The sequence below is a fragment of the Micromys minutus genome (assembly GCF_963924665.1).
Source record: "Micromys minutus genome assembly, chromosome: 1".
NCBI classification, from domain to species: Eukaryota; Metazoa; Chordata; class Mammalia; order Rodentia; family Muridae; genus Micromys; species Micromys minutus.
The window spans coordinates 87967188-87992952 of record NC_137969.1 but is presented as its reverse complement, the minus strand read 5'-3'; positions in this window follow the sequence as shown (position 1 = coordinate 87992952).

The window sequence follows — 25765 nt, the reverse complement described above, 5'->3', positions numbered from 1 at the left end:
ATCTTATTCCCTGTGGATCAAGAACCATTTATTTCTCAAATAGCTAGCTCTTTTGAAGTTCTGTATGAGCTCACTGTGAACTGTTCCCAGCAACCTCTGGGCATTGGGTTAATCCTTGACCCACAAAGTGTAGCTCTTCATCTTCTGGATCCAGCCCTTAGTTCTTCCTTCCAATACCTCAATAAATGCACTCAAACTACTGTCTATCATGCCAAAGGCTCTGGCCCCTCAACTTTTTAAGACTCTTGACGCTAGACCTTGCTTGAAAGCTTCCACACCACTTTAAGCATACATTAACAAACATAGGCTTGTTCCTCCACAGTGCTTTCTTACTGCAGCCTAGGATTTGACCCCACTGCACAGAGACTCATTAAAATTCTTGTTCTTGTCCTGTGATCTCAGTTACTAGTTTTTCAAGAGAATATACATTAGCATGGGTTTTCAACTTGAGAAATAGACAGAGACAGCCATTCTTTAAGTAGTAGCTAGTGAGCAGACACTCTTCTCACTATTAGTGAGCAAGAGTTGCTGATATTTTTCAGGATATTGTGCCCTTTATAATGTTATGAAAAAAGAAACCTCTCTCCAGTCATACCTTTTAGCATTTGCTGAAATTTAGCATGAATTAAGAAACTCACGATAAGAAATGACCATGAATTCAGTTATGCCTTCATATGATCTTACAAGGCCCAGTAGTATATGTATGAATGCATGTGGGCTTAGATGTACTAGCATAAATATGTATGTCTATATGCACTGTGTATGTATATGTGTGCAAATATGTTTTCATGTGTGCATTAGCATACATTTGTATGTATGCATGTATGCATGTGCATATTTGAAAATAAGGTATATAAATAGCAACAAGGCATAATGACAGTGCTAAACATTGCTAGTGATTAACCTTCTGTCTTCCTAGGTAACCACCATTCAAGATTAGAGTCTCTCACACAAGAAATTACACACACACACACACACATACACACACACACACACATACACACACGCACCACACACAAGAAATCAAAAGAGATTCAAGAATCTTCATTTAGCTTTCCTTTATTTTGTAATCAATACCTGATAGCTTTCTTCCTCACTTTATGCTGGGCAAAATCTCATCTCATCAATAAATTTTATTCCTTCCTTTCTTCTATCCTTCTCAAGATACTGTATGATTCTCCAAGAATATGTGGCAGAAATAAAAAGACATTTATTATACTTTACAAAGCAGACACATGAGTTCATAATGCCAAAATCTTATGCAGTGTATATGATCTTTGCCAGGCCCTTTTTCTATTTTACCAAGAAATCTTTAGCTTAATTCAGTGTTTCCAACCCCAGTGCTTCCTGTATCCAATCCAATGCACCTGTTTCTCTGGAAAAGAAAGCAAACTTTGGGCATTCATAAATTATATGAGGTTTTGTTAGTACTGTCATGTTTAATATAGAATGTTCTACAAGGTCAACTGTGAAGATTCTGACAATCACTAAAACAATATCGAAGTTGACCTATGTTCTAGCTAAGCTACTCAGTAGGAAGATATGTTGCTCTGCTTGTGTATGTCAATAACTGAAATATAGCATTCATAGTGATTAAGATCTCAGATCATGGAGTCAGACTACCTAAATTCTGATAAACCTGATTAACTGGGGAAGTATTTTTACATATATATTAAATGAGAAAATAATTGTGTCAAAATTGACACATGTAAGTATGTGACACATTTATTCACATATAGTAAAATAGGGAATAGAGGACAACAAGATGGCTGGAAGTATGTGTGGATGACTAAATGGATGAATGAATAATGGATGAATGGATGGATGGATGGATGGATGGATGGATGGATGGATGGATGAACAAACGGATAGATGGACAAACAGACAGATATCAAACTGTATTTTTAATTGAATATATACCCATCTGATACCTCAAAACAAATCATCAAGTAAAAATAGCTTAAGGGCAGTTAATACAAATTTTCAGTACTTACAATATCTGTCAGGTCTCATTGGCCAATCCATCTGCCTTCTACCATCTATCACACTCACTATTCCTACTTATGTGGTCATTAGAACACATGTGTGTACACCTGAAACTTTAATGGCGGCTACTATTAGTTGTATTCATTGCTTTCTGAGAAATATGTGGTATGGTACGGTTGAAAAAACCAGGTGATAGTATTCTAAACCTGATTTGGACTCACATTAGCAGATGAGCTTCTATAATTTTAACCAAAATGCAGTGACATTTTTGAGAAGACTGGAGAGAAAAACCTCATGAGAAAAACATTGCTCTTTGCCATTTAAAAATACCAAAATGAGCATATTACCTAAGCATTTACATTGGACTTGAACTATTCTCTCAGAATGGATAATATGTAGCCTGAATTACAAATGAGGACATTACAAAATGTTGTACTCTGAGTCAGCTGTGACTGTGCATGAATGAGCAACCTAAGTAACTGACAGGCTGGAGGAAACAAAGTCCTGACATCCAACTCTTGGTAGATAGATCTGATGGATGAGTATGGAAGGGTCATCCTAGCTGGATTCTAAGCTAAGTTATAAAAGGACAACTCTAGATGATAAGTTGTATTCTTCACAAGGCTTTCCCACTGAAATGTCTAAAGTTCTTCTGGTAGGAACTTAAGAAGGAAGGGGAATCTCAGGCTTGTCTTCATGCTGAGGCCCAGACCATCAGAAAAGGTAAGTGACTTGCTGACTTTCCACAAATTAGATCTTTCAAACTTGAAAATCTCTAAAATTGGAGGCATGAGCACCTCACTAATTTCTCCCTCAATACTTTCAGAATCCAGAAGAAGAGGAGGATCTTCACTCAGGTAGGGGTTAGCCAGCTACCATCTACAGAAACAAACTCTTTAGCTCTTCAGAGCTGCTATATGAACCACTACTAAGTAATACTATAAAACAGCAAAAACCTATTCTCTCACAGCCCTGAAGACTAAAAATATGAGATAAAGGTGTCTCCAGGCCACGATCCTCCTAAATATTCCTATGACTCCTGGGGCCTCTAGATATCTCTTAGCCTGTGAAAGCGTTACTTATTTCTGTTTTCCAGTTTCCTGTGGCTTTCTTCCCTATATCTCTTTATGCATTCTTTTATTCCTGTAAGGGCACAAGTCATTGGACTTGGAAACTACCCAAAATTTAGTATGATTTCATCTTGAGACTCCTAATTAATTCACATACAAAAACTCTATTTTCAAATTAGGTCACATGAATATTTGTGCAATACCGTGAATTCAGTTCAGCAGTCATGTGCAAACATGCAAGGACTAAATGTCAAATTCAGAAGTGCCAGTTCAGCTTCTAGCTCTACCTCCGATGCCAGGCATAACCAGTATAAACTCCAGGTACCCACTGTAGACCCTTCACCCACATTGTATTTCTGCTAACCTTGGTGCTTTCGGTGGATCAGGCAGAGCATTGCAAAGGTCACACTTTTGAAGGGAGAATAAAATTTATTTTGAATGCATGCTCCATTGAGCAAGAATCTGAGGAGACAGCCCACGCTTCCCACTTCCCAGAGGGCTGGCCTCGACTGTGGTAAAACACTCAGAGGAAACTGCAGAGCTACGGAACCATGACCTCCCATTAGATGCGCTGGTGGCAAACATGACACAGAGAGATAAGGAGCAGTGAGACTGCAGGGGAGCATGCCTCTGGGGCAGCAGCTCAACCTCACAGCTGCTCAGATGGTACACACTGCAGGCCCAAGAAATTACATCTTTCCTACCGGTGATGAAGCAATTGCAGTGACCCAGAAGCAGGTGGCCAGGCAGCCCAAGAACTGTCTCTAGAGGGAGGACAGGCTCAGAAAGCCTGGCAACCACCATTGCTGCAATTGTTTAAAACAGGACACCTGATACTAAGGCTGTGGTTTGACATTGGGGAGAGTGTGAAACACTATGCATTTCCCTGTTAAATTTGGAGGGGAAATACAATGAAGATTTGTTTACCCCACATAAGGCATCAATAACAGACCAAAGTATGATTCCACCAAAGTCCAGCTTGACCAAACAATGAATACCAGGGTAAATGGAGCACAGATGAGGTGTTGCTTACGGGCATTTAGGTGACCCTTAAACAACCGCCTTTATGCAAAGCCTCATCCCAAGATGATGAGCTCATGAAAGTTGCATCATGAAGTCCCACTTCCAGCTGACTATTTCCTCTCTACCCCAGTATATCCCAAGATCACTTGCAGGGTGGTGAGCAGAAAAGAGGAGTATTTGGAATCCCAGGGAAATACCTTATGACTCTCTGTCTTGTTAGGGTTTCGCTGCTGTGAAGAGAACCATAACCAGGGCAATTCTTATAAAGGACAACATTTCATTGGCACTGGCTTAAAGTTTCAGAGGTTCAGTCTGTTATCATCATGGTGGGAAGCATGACAGTGTCTAAGAAGACATGATGATGCCTGATCTCTTGATCCTCAGACAGAAGAGGATTGTGTTCCTCCACATTAGGCAGAGCTTAAGCATAGGAGACCTCAAAGTCTCCTGACACCATGACACATGGCCTCCAAGAAGACTATACCTACTCCAATAAAGCCACACCTCCTAATAGTGCCACTCCTCATGGGTCAAGCATTGAAACACATGAGTCTCTGGAGTGCAAACCTATTCAAACCACCATACTTCCTTCTTTCCTCTACTACTCCTTCCCCATCACCACAGACTTGTATAGATATCATTGTATTGTTCTCATTAGTAGCCACATCTACAAGCTCAAGTTAATTTCTACTCTAAAACATGTCATCATGTTTTACCCAGAGGGAAAAAAACAAGTGTCTTCACCAGGTCTTTTTGTCATCAAGGGTCTTGTACTAGTTGCTTTTACATCATTATAACCACAGTACCTAGAAAAAATGATGGAAATGAAAAAAAGATTATTTTGGCTCATGCTTCAGAAGATTGCAGTCTATCACAGCAAGGAAAGAAAAAGACTCTACTTCTGCTTTTGATGGAAAGGGGTTGAATATAGATTGTCCATATGAGTTTGGACCAAAACAAGAGACTGGCACAATCTTGGAACCAGTATAGACATTAAAGGCCCCACCTCTATGACCTACTTTCACTGGCCAGGTCTTATTAGATTGGAGATCCTCTAGTTGTCACTTTACTTATCCTCCAAATTAGGTCACACCCCCTTGTAGGCTATCCTTCTCCAAGCAGTAAATAAGCAGGTGCTGAGGGTTCACAGTCTCTCTCACCTGGCAGTCACAAGCCCAGTTCTTTCTGATATCCAGGCCCAAGACAACCATAAATTATAATTTTGTGCCTACCTACCTACCTAGTGACTCATGGTATATGCTAGGCCACATCATATGGAATGTTCTCCAACCCTTTGGAAACCTAGGGAATTCCTTTTGCCTTTTAGAATTGAAGACCCTAGCTCTTCTTCAGGACCCCTGTCTGCAGTGATGTCTAGGAAACAGGCATTCAAAGTCTGAAACTATGGGGTATCTTAGGTTTTCTATTGCTTCAATGAAACACCATGACCAAAAGCAATTTGGGGAAGAAAAGGTTTATTTGGCTTATTCGCCCACATTGTAGTTCATTATTGATATAAGCCAGAAAAGGAACTCAAACAAGAACATAGGTAAAGGCCATGGAGGGGTGCTGCTTACAGGCTTGTTCAAGATTAGTGGTTTGCTCAGCCTGCTTCCTTACAGAACCCGAGACCATCAGACCTGCAATGGCACCACCCAAAATGGGCTGGCCTCTTTCTCACCAATTACCAATAAAGAAAGTGCCCTATAGCTGGATCTCAAGGAGGCATTTTTTTTTCAGTTTACAATAATATGATGTTAGAACTAAGGCAAAAGTAGGACACTCACATCCTTAATCACACAACCCTCCTAGAAATATAAAATGGATCTCTGAAGTCTGTCAAGCCAGTGTACTTTTCTTGCATGTACCCATCTCTGCAAACACAAAGTGCTTCATTTCTTCAGTTCTAAAATGAGGGTGAGACTTCCTCACCAAGGTTTGATAGATAAATTACTCACATAAAGTTTGAGGCACCCAGTAAGCATTCAAAAAATGGTACCTCCCCTCACTACAATAGTGATTATTCATACAGAGTAGATGCATTTCAATGTGATTATGCATAAATCAGTCAATTACTAAAGAGGCACTTCTGTGTTTTCCCTGAAAGGATCGTATGCTGAAGCTTCATTGTATAAGGCATGAACTTGACTTGTGGAACAGTGACTCCACACACACCTGTTAGGCATAGTTTGTTACTGTCCCAGTTTTGATGACTCACACTAATGTTGCTATACAGCTGGTACCAGGGACAAAACTGTATTCTAGTTGCAGACTCCAGATGCTTTCTTGGATAACTACCAGAAGGAAAGTCCTATCCCTCGGTCTAGAGAAAATAACTGGGAAGATGGCCTAAAAGGCTACAGAATGTTAACATGCCCAAGTGGTGCCATCCCCAGTGCATTATAAAATTTAGTCCTTTTGGAGCATCTTACCCATCACTGTCTTTCCAGACACTTCAGTATTCTTGGTCAAATAAATTCAATTCTTTTCACAAAAACTCCTCAATGGCTTAGTTCCTGCTATGCCCTCAGAATACAATGCAGAACGAGACAGACCGCCTTTCATACTCAAACTGTTGTACTCATTTGGAGATATCAGGAGTCAAAGAATTAATTATGTGATTATTTATTAAATTGTGATAATAATAAATGCTACAACTGGGATATACAATTAAAAAAATCCTGACTCCACTGCTTACCAGTTTATATGACCCTGACCTTGTTAATTTATTTGAGCTTTAGTTTCTTTATCTATAGAATGGGGTTAATACCTACCATGTAAGATTATTGAGAAGAGGAAATAAAATGATGCATGCATCCCACAGTGTTGAGTATCTGGTGTGCACTAGAGGTTAATAGAGGGCAATCATGTCATTCTCATTCTGATGAGGGCCGAGAGGGACATAAGAGGTAAGAATCCAGATGAGAGGCCATGGGAATTTGCAAGAACGTTGTTAACAAACAGCAATCCTTGGCCTTCTGTGCAGAAAGAATGAGGAAGCATCAGGAACTTAAACAGGAAGTGGTCCAGGATATTTCAGAGATATTTAGAATTTCCCCTCTTCTCTCTTAATATTTAAGAAAGTCATTCAAAAGATCCGTTTTTCTTCAAAGGTAGGAACTCCAAAGAAGGAAATTGGACTTATCATGAGCCAAAAAAGGAACACAGAGTGACCTGCCTCTGTGGGCCTGTGTCCTCAAACATCCCACAAAGGAGAGTTGTCAAACATGGAGCGCACTTGGTCTGAGGTTCTCCTACATGGGCCCAACCAGGGATAACATCAGGGTTAGGTTAAAACTTCTCTCTGCACTTTTCCAGCTCCCTTCTGAAAACATACTTCAGAGTCACGGTTTGTGAAAGATAGAGACTCAATTTGCCAAAGTTTTCTTGCCTCATCCTTCATCACTGGAAGAATAAAAAAGCTGGGTCTAGCCTACTGTCTACAAATGGCAGGATAGGTGTCACTTAGTCATTCTCCTCTCTCTCTCTCTCTCTCTCTCTCTCTCTCTCTCTCTCTCTCTCTCTCTCTCTCTCTCTCTCTCTGCTTCATCAGGGGTGTCAATCCTTCAAATGGAACTTCATCTCCCTGAAACACCAAGCAGGGGTCCACTATTCAGTGCTTCCCAGGATTTGCCTCTGCAGTGTCCCACTGACCAAAGCTGTCTCAGTTGCTCAGACAACCCAGCCCAAACCCCAGACAACACAGCCTAGCTGTTCCATCTACTCCTCAGGTTTAATTTCACTTTACTTAGAAGTATGGAGTAGGACATTTCCAGTAGATCAAAGGAATAAGGTAAGGATGAAAAAATACCGGTGGTGGAGCAAAAGCAGTAAAAGGGATACTCAGAAAGAGAAGCTGTTTCCTAAGATGTCCTGGGCATAATAGAGCCTCCATTCAGCTCTGGGAAAGGCAAGCTTGTAAACAGAACCTGTGTATTCTAGAAGGGAGAGCTCTGCAGAAAGGTCTGAAGAAGCTTGGTTGCCAGTCTGTGGTTCTATTCAGATGATAGAACATTGACATGCTGTAGAGGATGTTAGATCATTGGAAGTGTGCTCTCAAAGAGGATATTGGGACCCTCTCCATTTCACATTACTTCCTAGCCTCGAGGTCAATAGCTTTATTCCTTCTACATATTTCCCATGATCCTTCTCCCCTCACTGGATTCCCAAGGGAAACTGGACCAATAGACCACTCAAAATCTCTGAAACCATAAGCCAGCCATCCGAAGACTTTCTATTATATGAGTTGATTTTTTTGGGTATGTTATCATAGGAACAGAAAACTGAACAACACAATCTATCATCAACATCTATCATTAAATAAAAGTCTCTAGCTGTAGAGATGTGACAGTGATACATTCCATTAGTCATAAAATGTGAATTACACAAAAAGTCTGATATAGCAAAAGGGGTTGAAATAAGATAGAAGTAAAAAAAAAAAAAAAAACTCTAACACAAAGAGCAAACACCAGAAGATACATACGGGAACCACTACAGCTCACTAGCAAAGAGCGGGCAATCATCTTAAAGTATCAGAGCATAAACATCTAGCCACGTAGCCTCTCTCATACCTAATATCTGTATTCAAAATGAAATTAATAATCTTGGCATAATGGTGTGCATTTTTAATTCTAGCATGCAGGAGGCAGAGGCAGGTGGGTCTTTGTGAATTTAAGGCCATTCTGGTTTGCACAATCATTTGCTAGTTGCTCTGAGTTACATGGTGAGGCCTGGTTTCCAAAAACCAAACAGAAAATAGAATTAATAATACCTGTCTTATCAGTTTGTTTGGAGATGAAATGCTAAATGTTCTCGTGGAGCAATGCTCATAGCTTTAAAAAACGTTTCTAGAATTAAGTCAATAGTTAAACACATAGTGAATAAAAATGATGAATAAAAATTTGATGAACTAAAATACTACGGCTGAGCCTCTGAGAAACAATGAGAACAAAAAATGTCTCTATTTCCCATGGGCTCATAGTCCAGGGTTTTCAGTAGCTCTCTGAGAAGTTCATGCATTCTTTTGAGTGTGTATACCATCATTTAAAGCTTCTCTGTATGGTGTGTACTTAAATATATGTTTAAAGCGTTTCTTAATTTCAATAATAAAGACAATTCAATATCTCCAATTCAAGTCAGAATATAATGAAAAAATTGAAAGTTGACATCAATAGAAAGACACAAGTAAGTCTTAGAGTAGTTCAGTGGTGGGACATATATTTAGCATGCAAAGGTTCTAGCTGTAACACCAGGGTATACATATTTTTTATGTATTTGATGCACATAATACTTCCAGAAGCCTAAGCACTGAAATCAGCATATTATCTATCGGCCACATCTACTCTCTCTGACAAGGCACTGACTAGTGGTGCTGTTCGTCCTCTCATCCAGCAGCTATGAAGACTGAAGCACAGAAGGTAAATGATTTCCCAAGAGTGAGCAGCAGAGGCCCCCCAACCATACAGCCTGGCTGAAGAGTTCAGGCTATGAGCTATCTATTTCATCTCAGCTAGGAAACACTGCACTAGACAGAGTTTTAATTTATTGAAAACAAAGAAATAAACCATGTGTCAGAGTGACAGTACAGAAATGCTGAATGGGGTAATGCAGAGACCACAGGTAGTGAGATGGTTTTATTTGTAAATCAGCTTTCCTGCTGTATAAATTGTACCTAACAAAATAGAGATATTTTAGGTACACACCTTGGTGATCCTTGAGAAATTATATTATCCTCAGCTAAATTCAATTCTAAAAAAAAAAAAAATGAAAAGATAGAGAAAAATTTTATCAGCCCAAGGAAGTCTATTCATGCTCTTTTGAAAGATAGAATTTCTGTTTTCCTCAGAGCCAGTTAAACACCAATTTGTTTACTTCAAAAAGGCATTAATTCTGGACATTCTAGAATTTCATATCAATAAACTCCATGCTGGTAAGTTTTTGTTAACTTTATACAAAATTGAGTTATCTGGGATGAGCGCATCTCAACTGAAAACTTGCCTCCATTAGACTGGCCTGTAGGCAGCTCTGTGGGACATTTTCATGATTAATAATTGATGTGGGACAGTTTAGCCTTGAGTGTTGCCACCACGGGGCAGGTCATTCTAGGTTTTATAAGAAAAGTAGAAGAATCAGCCTTGGGAGCACCCGTGAGCAGCATTCCTCCATGGCCTTTCCTGCAGTTTCTGACTCCTTGTGTGCCTGCCCTGATTTCCTTCAGTGATGAGCTGTGACCTTGAAGGTGCCTATAAAATTTATCTTGCACACAAAGAAACTCTTTGCCAAATATATTGTCTTATTTATGGTTTCTGTTGCTGTGAAAAGACACCATGGCCGAGGCAACTCTTAGAAGGGACAACATTTAATTGGGCTGGCTTACAGTTTCAGAGGCTCAGTCCATTATCATTATGGCAAGGAGTATGGCAGCATCCAAACAGACATGGTGATGGTGAAGGAGCTGAGAGTTCTGCATCTTGCTTTGACTATATCCAGGAGAGACCGAGTTTTCTATATTGGGCAGAACTTGAGTACTAGGTGTCCTCAAAGCCCATCTACACAGTGACATGGCTCCCAACAAGGCCTGACCACCTAATAGTAACACTTTCCATGGGTCAAGCATATTCAAACCACCATATATGTGTAGTGTGAGTACCCTCTGTGTCTGTGTTTTGTAGGTAAACAACCATCAGATACACAGCCTTCCTCTTAGAAAAGCACCTAAAATTGTACCTTTAGTGGGGAGTAGAATCTCGGCAAATGGGAAAAAAGAAGGTAAGGTTATAGGGGTACTTTTAGCTACTTTATTTGTTTTTATATCTGCCCCACTTCTCCACTCCAATCCCTTCCAACATTAGGTAGGAGAGAAACATTAGAATGGAAAGGGGCATTGTTCTTCTTAGACTACTTTCGGATGATTAAGGGTGTTGAGTTCCAGTTTTCATCAACTGGATATCTAATTTCTTCTTCTCATCTCTTTGCCCCTGACCACTTGACAGGAACCAGCAAGAACAGGAACCAGCAGCAGCAGGAACCAGCAGCAGAGGCAGTAGCAGGAGAAGTAGTGGCAGCTCTTGGTGCCCTCTTGGGGCTCTCTTGTTTATAGCCTCTTAAGAGTCCCCAGAATTCTAAATGTAAACAGTCTGCAGTTGCTAGAGCACTGGACAAATCATAGCAGCTATGGACCATCTAAAGTAGTCCCATATTCTACATATCAGATTAAAACAAAAACATATTTACATAACATAACTGTTCTTTTTAAGAAACCAAAATTCTCATGACATAAGGTAGAGAGGCAAGTTGGAGCCAGACAAAAGGGGTGATACGCTCTGAATTTTGGAATTTATTCTGTTGGTTTCCAGAAGCTGTGAATAGTTTCTAAACTACAATGAATAGAATTAAAGCCCTACATTTAGGAAATACTTTAAAAATAAAACTGAAGAAAACTAAGTTTTCTTGGTTACTTTCTAGTTGTTTTAATGGAATGCCTTAACTAAACAACTTATATGGAAAGATTCTTCTAGGACAGGGTTTCAGAGAGTTTGCATGATTGGGCAGAACCCAGTGGCAATGGGCAAGTGAGGCGAGGTTTCCTCACCTCATGATAGACAGGGAGCAGAGAACAAAGGAAAAATGGAATAAATATGGTCTCCAAGACAAAGCCCTAGTGATCTAAATTCTTCTAGGCATGTGCCATCTCCCAAAGATTTCAGACCCTTCCAAAATAGTGGCACCAAACATTAAAAATATAATCCTCTGAGATACGTTTCAAATCCAGATCATGCCAGAGGTTCTGAGCCAGGGTATTACAAATTATAATTTATGCTATGCAATTAGCAGCTCTTGAAAATGACTGGAGGTCAGTTTTGAAGGAGTAGAATTAGACGACGATGGCCCCAGGGTTCTAAACAGATAACTGGCAGACAGACAATGCTGCTGCATAGCTTAAAAAGGCAGGAGTGGGAACAGTTACAAGAAATGTGGGAAAGGAGGGTTGCTCTTTTGCTGATGTGGCCTTGGACCCTCTGGGCCACCATAAAGAGCTTCTCTCCCCAAACTAGACAACTTATTGAGATACTACTAGTGCAAACACCAGTGGACAGGCCATTAGGCATGAGTTCAATAAGGAGGTAGACCAACATAAAAAGATGAAGTGTCTATTTTCCCAAAGAATGAACTTAGAGATATAAAATTTGGATCTATCTCTCATCTGCAGGGGAAAAAAACAGTCATCAGAATCTGCATGAAGAAGAGGTTTATTCTGATGGAGAAAGAAAGATACCAGTTTTTTTTTTTTTTTTTTTTTTTTTTTTTTTTCAGTAAAAAAATGCTGTAGGAAGAGGAGCAAACACAGGTGAGGGAAACAGAGAAGAAAATAGTTTCCAAAGTCAGAAGAAACCTAAAAGATTGTTGTAAATGTCTAAGGAAAACCCAGGCTGGGCTCTCAGTACTTCAGAGAAGTTGGATACTAGAGCCACTGAGAAAAGCACGCATCATGGCCAATATACTTTGTATTTATCATTTTCTATTTAAATAAGATCTTGCCATATTTCTATTTTTTCTTATTAAATTCTATACATTTTACAGTATTGTCAATTTAAAGTAAAATTCAAATTAACTTGTAAAATTGTTTATACAAGGAAAAGCATAGAATTATCTAAGACAGATGATTAGGTAGAGGAGTTTTCAAATGTTTTCAATTTAACTGAGTAAATAACCTTCCTTTAAAATAAACTTCACTTAAAAGTTCAACTTCTGAAACAAAGGGAAGAAAATCTGATCTGACTGTGGATCAAACAGTGGGAGCACAACCTCCCTGTGCTGCCAGTGCACTGTAGCTGACAACAGTTGATGATTAAAGATGAACAGACAAGGATGTGAATTGAAGGATGAAGCTCAGTGATATGGATTGGTAACTTGGGACTGTACCATTTATTGGTCAGTTCTGCTAATCTCGGCATTTGACTTAGCTGACCTTGGCACAGCTTGAACCTGGATGTCTGACTTGCTACTGAGTGCTTATTTGCTTGGGTTGAAGAATCACACTTTGGGTAACATTAGCAACAAAAATATCATTTATAAGTTAAAAGCAAAGGTGATTTCTTCTAAGACTTCTCTCCTTGGAAGGTATGTAGTTATCTTCCCCTTTGTGATACCTACCTCTTTAAAGACCTTGTTCCTAATTATTGTAGCATTCTGAGGTTTCATGAGTAAAGACTTCAGAAAAATTTTTGACAGGACACAATATAGCATCCAATTGTATCTGAAAGTCTCAGAACTATCGGCTAATGGCTCAGCTATATTCTACATAGTTTGTTATCCTCCAGCTGGCTAAAAGGGTTTAGTCACCTGACATTAGTCATAGGGACAGCTATGGAGGAATGCAGGGTCTTCGTAGGCTTGAGCTCAAAACTAGTACTTTAGGGATAGCATATTCTATTGGCCACAGCAACGCATAACCTGCTCAGCCCCAAGGACTACATAACCATGGTTATTGTTGCAACCAACATTGGCCATTCCCATTTCTTCATATTCTTGCTTATCCAAGATCCAGTGTTTACAGCTAACCTAAACCTGAAAGCCTGTGTGATTTGGTGAAATTTGTTTTTCATCCCCAACAACTTGCTTTTGATGCCTCTCCTTCTCTCCAGCTTTCTTGGCATTCTCCGACACCTCTTTCTACATCAGAAAGGGTTACAGGAAAAGCATTTATTCTGAGAGAAAATGATTAGGTGGAAGGTGCCAACTCTTTGTAAGATAGGTTTATTCTGATAGATGCATATGTTGGAAGCTAAATGATGAAGCACTGTGACAGCATTTCTAACCCTGAGTTCCACAGAGTACAAGAAACTTCTGAAAGCCTGTGAAAATTGCTTCTCTACATGGGGCAAGAGAAATCTTTGGTTTGTTTGCTTTTTAGTTGCTTCCAACAAGTCAAGTGCATAGCACCACTTCCAGTAGCCACTCGATAAACACTTATGGAGTGTTCTACAATCTATGTGAGAGTGCAGTCTGAAGTTCTTTTCTGTGAGTGATCATAGAAGGATATTAGAATGAACTAGGAATGAGAGAGCTGAGCCCCAGGCTGTTCTTAGCTCCCACCTGATGATTTGACCTTATACAAGCTATTCTTAGCTTATCGGAATCTCAGTTGTTTTCTCATTTGCAAAATGAGAAATTTGGTGTGACAATCTCTATGACTGCTTCCAGATCTGAGTTCCTATTAAATCTAACAAATATTTGGCAGAAAAGAATAATGCTTTACCCTTCTTCCTCTCTAGCAGACCATCACTGTTAATCAACATACAAAAGCCAGCATGTGAGTGTATGTGCAAGTTCATGTCTGTATCATATGTACAATCCCCATGTGTGTGTGTGTGTGTGTGTGTGTGTGTGTGTGTGTGTGTGTGTGTGTTACTGAGTGCCTGTGCAGAACCATGTACCTATGAAAGCTTGTATGCATGACCAAAAGCTCTAAGCATTTGTGTGTGCCTATGCTTTTGTTCAAATCCTTGTGTCTATGCAAGAATGTGTGCATGCATATATTTGATTGTTCCAGAGTTCTAAGTCCTCTGCGTGCATGTAAAATTTTATGTTTGTGCATGTGCAAGACAGTGTACATGCAAGTATTGCGCATTGTGTGCAGAAGCCCATAGCGGCTCTATTTATAATAGCCAGAAGCTGGAAAGAACCCAGATGTCCTTCAGTGGATGAATGGATACAAAAATTGTGGTACATTTACACAATGGAATACTACTCAGCCACCAGAAACAATGACTTAACCAAATTCTTAAGAAAATGGCTGCATCTAGAGAATATCATCCTGAGTGAGATAGCCCAGTCACAAAAGAACAGACATAATATGCAGTCACTGATAGTGGGATGCTAACCCCAGAGGCTTGCACTCCCCCAGAAACAACTCACAGACTGTATGAAGTCCAAGAAATAAAGAAAACAAAACAAAACAAAACTAAACAAAATTTACAAAACAAGAAAACTTTAACTATTTCCATGTTACATTTTGTTTTACATGTGCTTTAGCTCATTGTAACTATTAAGTTTTCAAGGCATACTATCAAACCTTGAAAAAAATCAAGTACTGACTAAAAAATATATTCATATAGTTTTATGTAAAAATTATGTTAAAATCTGAAAAAAGTACTGACAAAAAATGTATAATTTTAAGCTAGAAATGTTTAAAATCTGTACATTTATCTTTGTTTTGTAAAATAAAGTTGTTTTTTAAAAAAAGAAAACATAAATCAATGCAAACATGTGTGAGCCTGTGTGTGCAAAGATAAGCCCATAACTGTGTTGAAGTCATGCATGTAAACAATGTGCATCTTTTGCATATCTATACATGTGAGCAGTCTATGTGTGTGCAAGCCTTATACATGTGTTTGCAAGCCCATTTTAATGTGTGTGCATGCATGCTCAAGTATATGCGGGTTTGTAAGATTTGTCATATGTGTGAAAGCTTATGTCTATGTCTATATGTAAGCCTGTGTGTATATCTGAAAGCCTATATATATGCAAGTCTTGTGTGTGAGCCCATTTACACATGTAAGCCCATATACATGTGCATGCAAGCCAATGTACATGTTTGCCATGTACATGTTTGTATAAGACTGTTTAATGTGTATGCAAGTTCATGTATGTATGATCACTCTGTATGTGTCTGTATGTGTATCAATCTGTGTGTCTGTGTGTCTGTCTGTCTGTCTGTCTGTCTGTCTGTCTCTCTCTCTCTCTCTCTCTCTCTCTCTGTGTGTGTGTGTGTGTGTGTGTGTGTGTGTGTATGTATGTGTGCGAGTATGTGAAGACTATATGCACATGTATACGCAGCCCAATGCCCAGCTGGTTCTCTGCACTGTGATCCTTCCCACTATGACTAGCCCAAATGAGTTGGTCACAAGCTGTCCTAGATTTTCTAGATTCTTAAAGGCAATTCAGTGGAGATAATAAGACTGTTAAGTTTAAAAGACATTGTTGATAGATTTCTAGTCACCAAATATTTTCTTATGCTCAGCATAGCTCAGTAATGAGGCTGTAAAGGGTTGTAGTCTTTCACTCTCTGACACTCAGCCCAGTTTCTCCAAGAAGCAACCATGTAGAGTGTGTATTTCTCTGTGTATACATTGAAATGTAGCCCATTGTATACATTTTCCTTATCCACACAGTGCGTCTATCTGGATATACACAGACAGCCTCTGCCTTTAAACTTAGTCTATATATACAATGTGGGTGGCTTATATTTGAACCTGGCTGGGACAAGGCCGTGCACCTATACATTTCATGGCCCTGTCTTAACAATCTGCCATAACATAAAATGAGAAAAAATAAACAAGGACGGGTCTCTCTTGCAAACTCAACATCAAAAGCCATTGAGTGACTCTGCTGTACAAGAGCAGTTAAGTTCAGGAAGAGCAGCTGAGTTTCATGTGCTGGAAAAAAAAATGTGATTCAATGTTTCGTCTTTTTCTGGACTCTGTCAAGCCATATCACCTGAGTGAAAATGGTTTGCCTCAAACAGAATTCACTATTCATTTGTTTTCTCAACATACTGTGCCTTCTTTGAAAGGTTACTCCCTAGAGATAAAATGTTTGGAGGTGGATTTGAAACTTAGCAAGTTGCTTACCTTTAAAACCAGGCATACAAATTTAAAAACAGAAACTGAGTTCAAAGGTGGATTACTTACTGAAGTAAGCTTAAGCTTGTGTTAAACTTCTGCTCAACATTAACAGAAAATTATATATATATGTCTGTGTGTGTTGAGGGGGGGAGAGACAGACAGACAGACAGACAGACAGAGAGAGAGAGAGAGAGAGAGAGAGAGAGAGAGAGAGAGAGAGAGAGAAGTACATTGACTGGCGCCCACAGAGATATCATGTGGCACAGAATTCCAGTTGGTTTTCCTAAGGCTTGGAACATTCCTCTATAGCAAGGTGCCTGCTCTGAGTATCATTAGCATGGCAATAAAGAACATATGTACAAAAAAGTTCAGTGTGGAGCAAAAGGTGAACTGAATTTTATTTTAAAATTCTCAGTCTACCTAGCACTGAGTGGGAGTGTGGAGAAAGAGATGGGGATATAGAGAACATGGAGAAATGGAGAAGAGAAAGAGAAGAAAAAATAGGAAATAAAGACGAAAGAGAAGAAGGGGGAAGGAAGAGAAGAGGATAATGGAGAAAAAGAAGAGGTGGGAATAGAGGAGCAAAGATTAAGTTTTCCTTGCTCTTGTAGGCAAAGAATGAGTCTATAGCTACTTCAGTCTAATGGGAGATGTGTGACTAAGGTGATAATAGACCTCACAAGGACTTCAGAAACTTCAAGAAGGTAAGTTACTTTAGGATACTGAGGGATGATATTCAATCAGAATTTTTAAGACAGACCCCCTTTATGTGCATGCCCTATAGAAAACCTTCTCCTTAAGAGTGAGTGGACCCGACCTCATCCAGTGAGCTTTTTTTCCAAAAAGCCTTATAAATCAGAAAGAGAAGAAACAGATTCTAAGCTTTCATATATGTTCTCCTCCTGGCCTTGAGAACACAACCTGCTTTGTGGCAGTTGTTTCTAAAGGAAGGAGGCTCCTAACTGTTAACCTGCAAAAAAGTAAAGACTGCCAAGAACCAGTCCATACTGACATGCATGGACACCCAAGAAAACTAAGCACAGAAAGGAAAACAGCCAGGCCCCACTGTGGCTCTGTTCTTGTAAGACCCTGAACCAAGGACACACTTAATATGCAGGCTTCTGATTCTTTCTCTTTGAAGACATCAAGATGATACAATAGTCCTGTTTGAGTCACTAAGTTTATGGCATTTTTTTTTCCTAAGCAAAGGAAAACAGTGGTGAAATCTTTGCAGAGTAGAAGTATTAAGAATTTGAAACAAAAGAAGATGAAACAGGAAGAAATTCACAAGAGGTAGGAAACAGTTATACTGAGAAAGAAAGAGGTATATAGTATAAGCAAAGCCCCTGAAGTTATGAAACATGTTATCTAATATGTTTAAGACAACATTTCGAAGGGGGCCTTATTTCTCAATAGGTTACATACAACATTCTGGTTTCATGAGTAGGTCATGAGATGCACATTCATTATAAATTAAACAGTATGAGATCAAGGGTGCTCATGAGCTCACTAGTCATGCACTGGCAGGTGATTTGCCAGGAAAGAATCAGCTTCTGAACATGAAAACCCTGAAATATATGAAACGTTGTTTGTCCCTGTAGCAAAGAGAATGAAATCCAGATTCATCAAACAGTATCTGAGACACTACATTACTTCCCATCATTCAACTTGCAGTAAGACACAGGCCACACATTCTTTAAATGGGAAGATGAATCCCTCATAGGGATGGTGTCTCTTTACTCTTTGCCTCCCTCATCCACCTTCTCACCACCCCCCCCCAGGAATCTTACATTCTTTCTTTGATTCTCTGGGCCCCCAAATTTTTCCATGCTTAACCCCCAGGTTCAAACGTATTTGAGGTATCCTCTAGCTGAGAAAACATAGCACCAAATATCAAAACTGACAGTGAGTGCTTCACTAAACCCCCATCAGAGAAACTTCTTACAGTAGATGTTAGAGATCTACAACTGGCCAATGGTGGTATAGGGAACTAGAAACTTGGGACTGTTCAGCCATAAATGGGATATCTGTATCATAGTTTTTCCCTCAGAACTCAGAGATCTATGTGGAAGAGAGACACCAAAGGTTATAAGAGTCGGAGGTGGTGGATGATTTAAAAGAAACAGTATCCTTCAAAACACTGCAAGGCAGGTGCATGCATGCATGGGCTTGCAGTGATTATACAGCATGTACAACCTCTGCACAAGTTCAGACAAGACAAGATCCCAACATGGAAGGGTGATGTGGGCATGAAGTCCTCCCTAGCTAAGACGTGACTGGCACTTAATTGTTGCTGGGGGAGAGGTTTTGTTTTCATTTTTTTAATTTAAAAGTTTTTATAATAGAATTTATAAAAAAATAATGGTGGAACAGCTGATATATCAACCAGACTCCTATGTGGAATCCTTGCCCAGGAGTAGTCAACCAATAAAAACTGAACTTGATGGGAGAGAGAAAGAGAGTAATTGGGTGGCAGACCTAGAATCTAGGAGAAGTTGGGAGAAGACAATGGATAGGCCAAAATACATTGTACAACATTTTCAATAAATCAATAAAAAATAGTGTTACGAAATCCAAAAACAAAATAAATAATAAAATAGAAAAATATCAGTAGCAACATTAAGGCAAAAACCTAACATGCAATCTTATTTGTCAGGTTTTACCTAAAAGTTAAACCTTCTCAGGCCTATTATTCTGTCATACTTTATCAGATTCTTTATGTATTTTGCCATTAAATGTTGAATTTCTCAAAGGCAAGGAAAAATATGTTTGTATCACCCTAGGCCTTGCACAGGGTCAGAGGCCCTCAAAATATATTTCATGCACAAGTTAAAAGAACTAAATACAAAAGCTAGGCTTGAATTCAAGCTCATGGGTCATAGGGCAGAAATTTTTGCTGCCATGACATTATGATAAAATGAATACCAAAGGCTTTGTAGAAATACAAAACAGCCCATGACAGAGAAATGAAAGATACCAACACAAGCCCCTTTCTGGGCCCCTCTTCTATCTTCCTCCTGCCTCCTGCTGCCAAAACAATTTAGATTATGTGCACTTATTTCATCCTGTCCAGAAACCAGAAAATTCTAAGAAGGCTATGTCTTGTGAATAGTGGATGTGCCGTCTGGGCTGGTTAAAGGAAATAGGGAAGCTCAGTGAACAGGGAGTGGTTTTCTGGATGCTTAGTGGGATACCCACCCTTGAGTATGCAGACAGACAAGGGTATACATGGTAAGGGGCTTCCAGGTGAGGTGCTGGATGCTATCCTGAGAATTCTGTGTTGAATTCTGAGCATTGCCTTAGTAGGCACACAGACTGAGAACTATAACAGACTCTCAGTAACCAGGATTAGTTATGAGAATGCTTCTGATTTAAGCATGGGACCATGGATCAATAGCACAGCCAACTTTATGGCTCTCTCTTCTCTTTGTCTCTTGTCTTGGTGTTTAATAAGCTCTAAACAAGGAATCGTGCCAGTTAAAACTGGGTTCTGTTCTGCTGATCCAAAGACTTGACAGAAAATCAGAAAAACTTCCTCTCATTTTAATTTCACAGATTCTACCAAGATTTAAAGTTTTGTTTGTTTGTTTTGCATTAGCAAAGTATATACAATTCCCTCTTCCTTTCTTCTTTGCCTGTGATTTCTACTTACCCCTCCCCCTTGCTCTTTCTGCTGTAGTCACATGCTCCATGGAAAACAGATAGGTGTTACAGTTCTAACTGTGGCCTCCACCCTGGAAGAGAAAAGGCATCAGTGAGCAAATCCTGCAGACTCTGCATAGCACAAATTAAGGCCAATTAAAGGTATAACCCTTAGGAATGGTTAGCAAACCTCTTTTTTTCCCCTCCCATAGAGGAAAGGAAAATCATTCATACAGATTTTTTTTTTAACCCAAGGAATGGAGGAAAGTGGCTTATTTTATGTTGTGTTGATGTTAATCCCTGAGTTTACCCAGGTTAATTCAAAGATGTTTATTTTCAACCCAACCAGGGACCAGAAGAAACCCAAAGATAAGAAAGAAAAAACTTGCCACCCTACAGGAACGGACAGTGTAGCAACTGACTGGAACAAATAAGGAAATCAGGCTGAGGTGCAGCTCAGAGGTAGAATGTGCACATGGCATGCTCAGGGCCTTATTTCAACCCTAGGGAAATAAACAAAAAGCAAGTAAATGAGTAAAACATGGCATCGGTGGTTCAAGAGAGATACAAATACAAAGACGTGTGTGAAGGGAGACTATTCAATGTATAGAAATAAGCTTGAAGCTTCCTCGCTTCCTCTTTTAGGTGCATGGGACAACCATAAGCTACTCTGACTTAAATTTCTGAAAAATGAGAAGTAAAAAAGTACTCTTTTGTGCTATAAAACTATGCATTCCTAAGAAATATCATATTATCAAGAATAGCATTACAAATACAGTCATTCTAATGGGGAATAAAAAGACTTGGCTCTAGAGGTTTTTGGGTACGCAATAACATTATTTTTCCTACAGAAATTTTAGCAGTGAAACTGTTTCCACAGTACCTAAGTGTGTTTTATTATTTTAGATAATAAATTGTTTCATCAAAACTGGCAAACCTAAGCACCCTACTTAAAATTTGGGGTAGATTGTCTTACTCTTTGCTATTCATGATGATTCCGACTCCCTCCAACTGATAGGCTCCTAGAGCAGCAATTGTTAAGCTCAGGAGCAATCAAGTAGCCTGGTAAAATGCTGTGTGCTTATAATCTTAACATTGTGAGGCTGCAGCTGGTTGGTATACAGTTTGAAGTCAGACAGGGCTGCATAGCAAGTTCGAAGTCAGGCTAAGCTGTAGAGTGAGACTTAATTCAGCAAACAAACAAACACAAATTGAAGTGACCATGCATCTGGCTTTGGCCAATGATGAATGGACAGAAATAAGAGACTTCTGTGTGTGTTCCACTGTGTCTTTCCACTCTGTTACTGTTGCCTCATGGACCCTAGCCAGAGAGGCACCTTTCACTTGGGCCCTAGAACAAAGATGACTGTGGACATACCATACAATGGCCAGAATGTTCCTTTTAGAAGTTCACATGTTGAAATCCTAACCCCGAGGAAATAATATTTGGAAATGGCACTTTGAGAGGATTGGGCTCTCATGGATGAGTCCTTAAAAAAGGATCCCCAGAGATCTGCCTTCTCTCTTCTTTTATGAATGGACCCAGAAGATACCTTCTGTGAACCCTCAGCCAACAGCAAATCTATCAGCACCTTAATATTGATCTCCCTGTCCTCCAGAGCTGTGGAAAATAAATGTTTACTGTTTACTGACATTATGACTCAAGGCATCCTGTTATAACAGTCCAGATTGACTAAGACACACAGCACAGGGGGAGAGATAAGCTTTTGTTGTTGTAAGCTAGTAACACTCGGAGACCATTTGCTATGTGATATAAGGCATCTTTTCTCTTCTTATTGATCACAAATATAAAAGTAAAGAAACATGAACTGTGAAAGCAACAGATAGTCACCTCCTGGAAGCCCAGTGGTTTTCTCCAGTTGTGATGCTTAAGGGCAGGTGGGTCTATAAGATGCTACTGTTTATTTTAAAGATTCCACATTAGGCATCTTTATAAATTACCTTAATTCATCCACAATGGGAATAAAGAAGATGTCAATCTAGCATAGATAAAATGATGAGAGTCAACAGACTTTACCCATTGAAACTCATTAAGTGTGTAAAGCAGGAATTTTCCTTGTTGTATTCTTTGTATCACTCCTTCACAATACTGATTAAAAACTAAATCAGTTAGCCACACACAGGATCTTAAATTACAGCTCTAAGGACAATATGAGGTCATATTCACAAGATCCGAGCTCAGTTACTTACCCTCACTAAGCTTAGATTTCTGTCTGTGAATTGGAGTTGACTGTCTTCAGTATGGGATGTATTATCACTTCTTTAATGGTCAGTTTCAGTGCATTCAAAATAAGTTCTGATGCAACTTCAGCATATAGGGTAAAAGAAAGAGATGCTAGAAAAATATTACTTTCTTGGTCCTAAAGAAACACAGGTACCACAGACTCTAAGCCCAAAGTGGTGAAGCCAATCCTAGGCTACAAAGCGATTCAAATATATGGCTACAAAGAACCACAGAACCACACACGCAGGACAACAGCAGTGATGTCTGGCCCTCACTGTGGCAGGAAAAGCACAAATGGTCAGCGGCAGTGGCATGCAACCCCCAAACAGATGAATCCATCAAATTGAGGTACAGGTTGGATCCTAGTGAGGGACGGAGCAAAGGGGTTTACAGAAATTGGGCCTGTCCTGATATGAAGGCAGAGAGATATAGCTTCAAATAAGAGTGAGCCTGGACACCACAGCCCCTGACTGGCAATGAGCTGATGGGATTGACAGAGGTGAGGATGATGAAAAGCACTTAAGCAATAGCTCCACGTCCTTGTTGTTGGTGAAAGCCTCCTGCCACAGTATAAAGCAATCAGTCAGTCACCCTGCCACCAGCCCCTCCTCTGCCCGCCTCTCTTTTCCCACCTTTGCACACCCAGGACTATTCATCCCTTTGTCTCTCCATCCCAGACCATGACAGTCGAGACCCAGCAAACAGAAACATGCCAGCTGGAGCCAAGGCTTTAATGGCTGTCTCTCAAACCTGAGACTCCTAGGGCTGTCTGGCCTAATAGAGAGGCCTGACCACAGGAGCTGGAGTTACAAAGACAGGCTGGCTGCAAAGGGACCTTCCTCCCCCACAGCTTCTTGTGAATTTTACATTAAGAAGTTAGCTGCATGTTCATCATTTCAGTGTATGGTCTCACTCCTGGACACAGAGTAGGCCCACTGTGTTTTTAAGATAGAAGGGTGACTTTTGATTACAAATTTAAAATGGTTTTGAGTTTGGGGCTTTCCCACAAAAGAAATAGCACTGAGCTTGGAGGTGGAGATTCCAGACCTCTTACCTCCTACTCACCCTAACCTCACTCAGCACGGCTTTTGACAGGCTGTCCTTTGCCCTCCCAGACCATGCCCTCCTAGAGCCTGGGTGGCAAGTAGAGGAAGATGCCACATGGTAGCAGTTGGTACCTTTCCACTGCTTGTCTGTTTGCCCTCCACGGACAGCAAAGACTTCTGTTAATTTGTACCCTCAATATTCAACACATGACCATTGAACAGGCCTTTGATCAAGTTTATATAATGTGAAAGCTCCAAGTCTATAAAATGGGGTAAAGCACACAGCTGTCATTTGTTCCATGTTAGTGCTTGAGATCAAATATGATAGACGTGGAAAACCTCTAGAAAGTTCCAGTGGCAAATGGAAGAAGTGCACATCTTGGGCTTCTTGCTGCTTCACCCAGGATTTGTCGTGTATGTCTTGCACGCAGGCAGCATTCCAGTACAGATGGAAACCTTCCTGGAAGGGCACAGATGTCCTGCACACTCATTACCTCCCTCAGCCCATGCTTAACCTCTGGCTGTCCCCGGGACCAGTGAGTTCCAGCCTCAGAACTGCCCTCTTCTTCCTGGTAGTTACAGGAAAAAACCTACAGGGCCCATGGAGAGATCACCAATCACACCCTGAATGTCATCTTTGAGTAGAGCAGAAGACCTGGTGTGAGGAACAGAACTCACAATGTAGAACACACAATACATAAAGATGTAGGTCTCACACCCCCGCCAAAAAAAAAAAAAAAAAAAAAAAAAAACCAAACCAAAATCAAGACACAAGATGAAATAAGTAAAAGATGACAGAAGACACGGAAAATGTTTCCAGGTCTTTGGTTGTAGAGAAATGGGGGACACAGAAGGAAATGGAGGGGTAAAAATACAGTACTCTTACATGAAGTCTCGGAAAAAAATTTTTTTAATTAAAAATAAAAGTTATCTTTTTTTTTGAGAGATAGCAATATAAACAAAAGGGATGTCAGTTCAGAGAAGAGAAGAGCTTCAATAACTTTGCTTCAGAAAAAGCATCTGGAAAGGGATACCATTTCAGACTGGTTGTGGTGTGGCAAACATGACCACTGGAGCAGCTTCCTCAGAGAATCAGAGCAATGAAGGTCTCTGAGAGGTTAATCCTTCTCCTCTCCATCATACACAGAGGGAAGTCAAGGTACAGATTTGGAAATTTGACCAGGTATGCTAGGCTTGGCCCTGGCAGCACTGGTGTATGGAGAATGATCATTTGCATGTATTTCTAGAATTTACCCTAAAATTCTTCTGCCGTTATAACAAAGTTAAAGGTGGGGCATTCAAGAAATGATTGTGGTAGGAAGGACTGTCATCATGAAAAGTTAGGGCTCTTTCTCAGTAGTGATTTAAGTATAAAAGGCAGCACTGTATTCCTCTCTTCCCAATGTGTTCTCTTGTCCTGTGATGTCTTCTGCCTTCTGTGGCCCTGCAAGAAGACTTAGGAGATCTGTGAGTTCCCAGCCTTTTGATCTATGAGTTCTCAGCTTCTGGAGCTATTGGCAGAATTAGTCTTCATTCATAACTTAGTCTGTGGAACTGTGTTAAGGTATAATTAGTGAGCACACTAAGTCTCAAGCTTGCAGCCCACACGTTAGAAATGACCTGACTATAGTCTCCTGTAGGCAAAAGACTAAGAAACCAATGAAAAAGACAAGCAAAAAAAATGAGAGAGGGCAGTAGTTAAGCAGAAAACAATTATATTTAAAGCAAAAAAAAAAATGGTTTGCACACAAATAAGAGAAGACCATGTTTTAAATATATACCACAAAATTCTAAAAGCAAGATAATACAAAAATATATACCATGGAAAGGAGGTAGTTGCAGAAACAGGAAATACTCAGACAGTTCTGCAAAGGTAGACTAAATAAAAGACAGACCAAGTGGTAGCTGAAGTAAACAGAGCTGTGGATTCCTAGCAAGCCTCCAAAGGGCACTATGTTGGGGTATATTTGCTGACTGTAGCACTTCTATATCACAGCAGCAATATCATTAAGTTGGTGAATAACTGATCACAGAAAAAGTGAGTTTTGACTTGTACCAGCCATCACACCTTTCCCCAGGGCAGCCAGTGCTGAGCGGCACCATTATGACTACTCACAGAGACGCTGT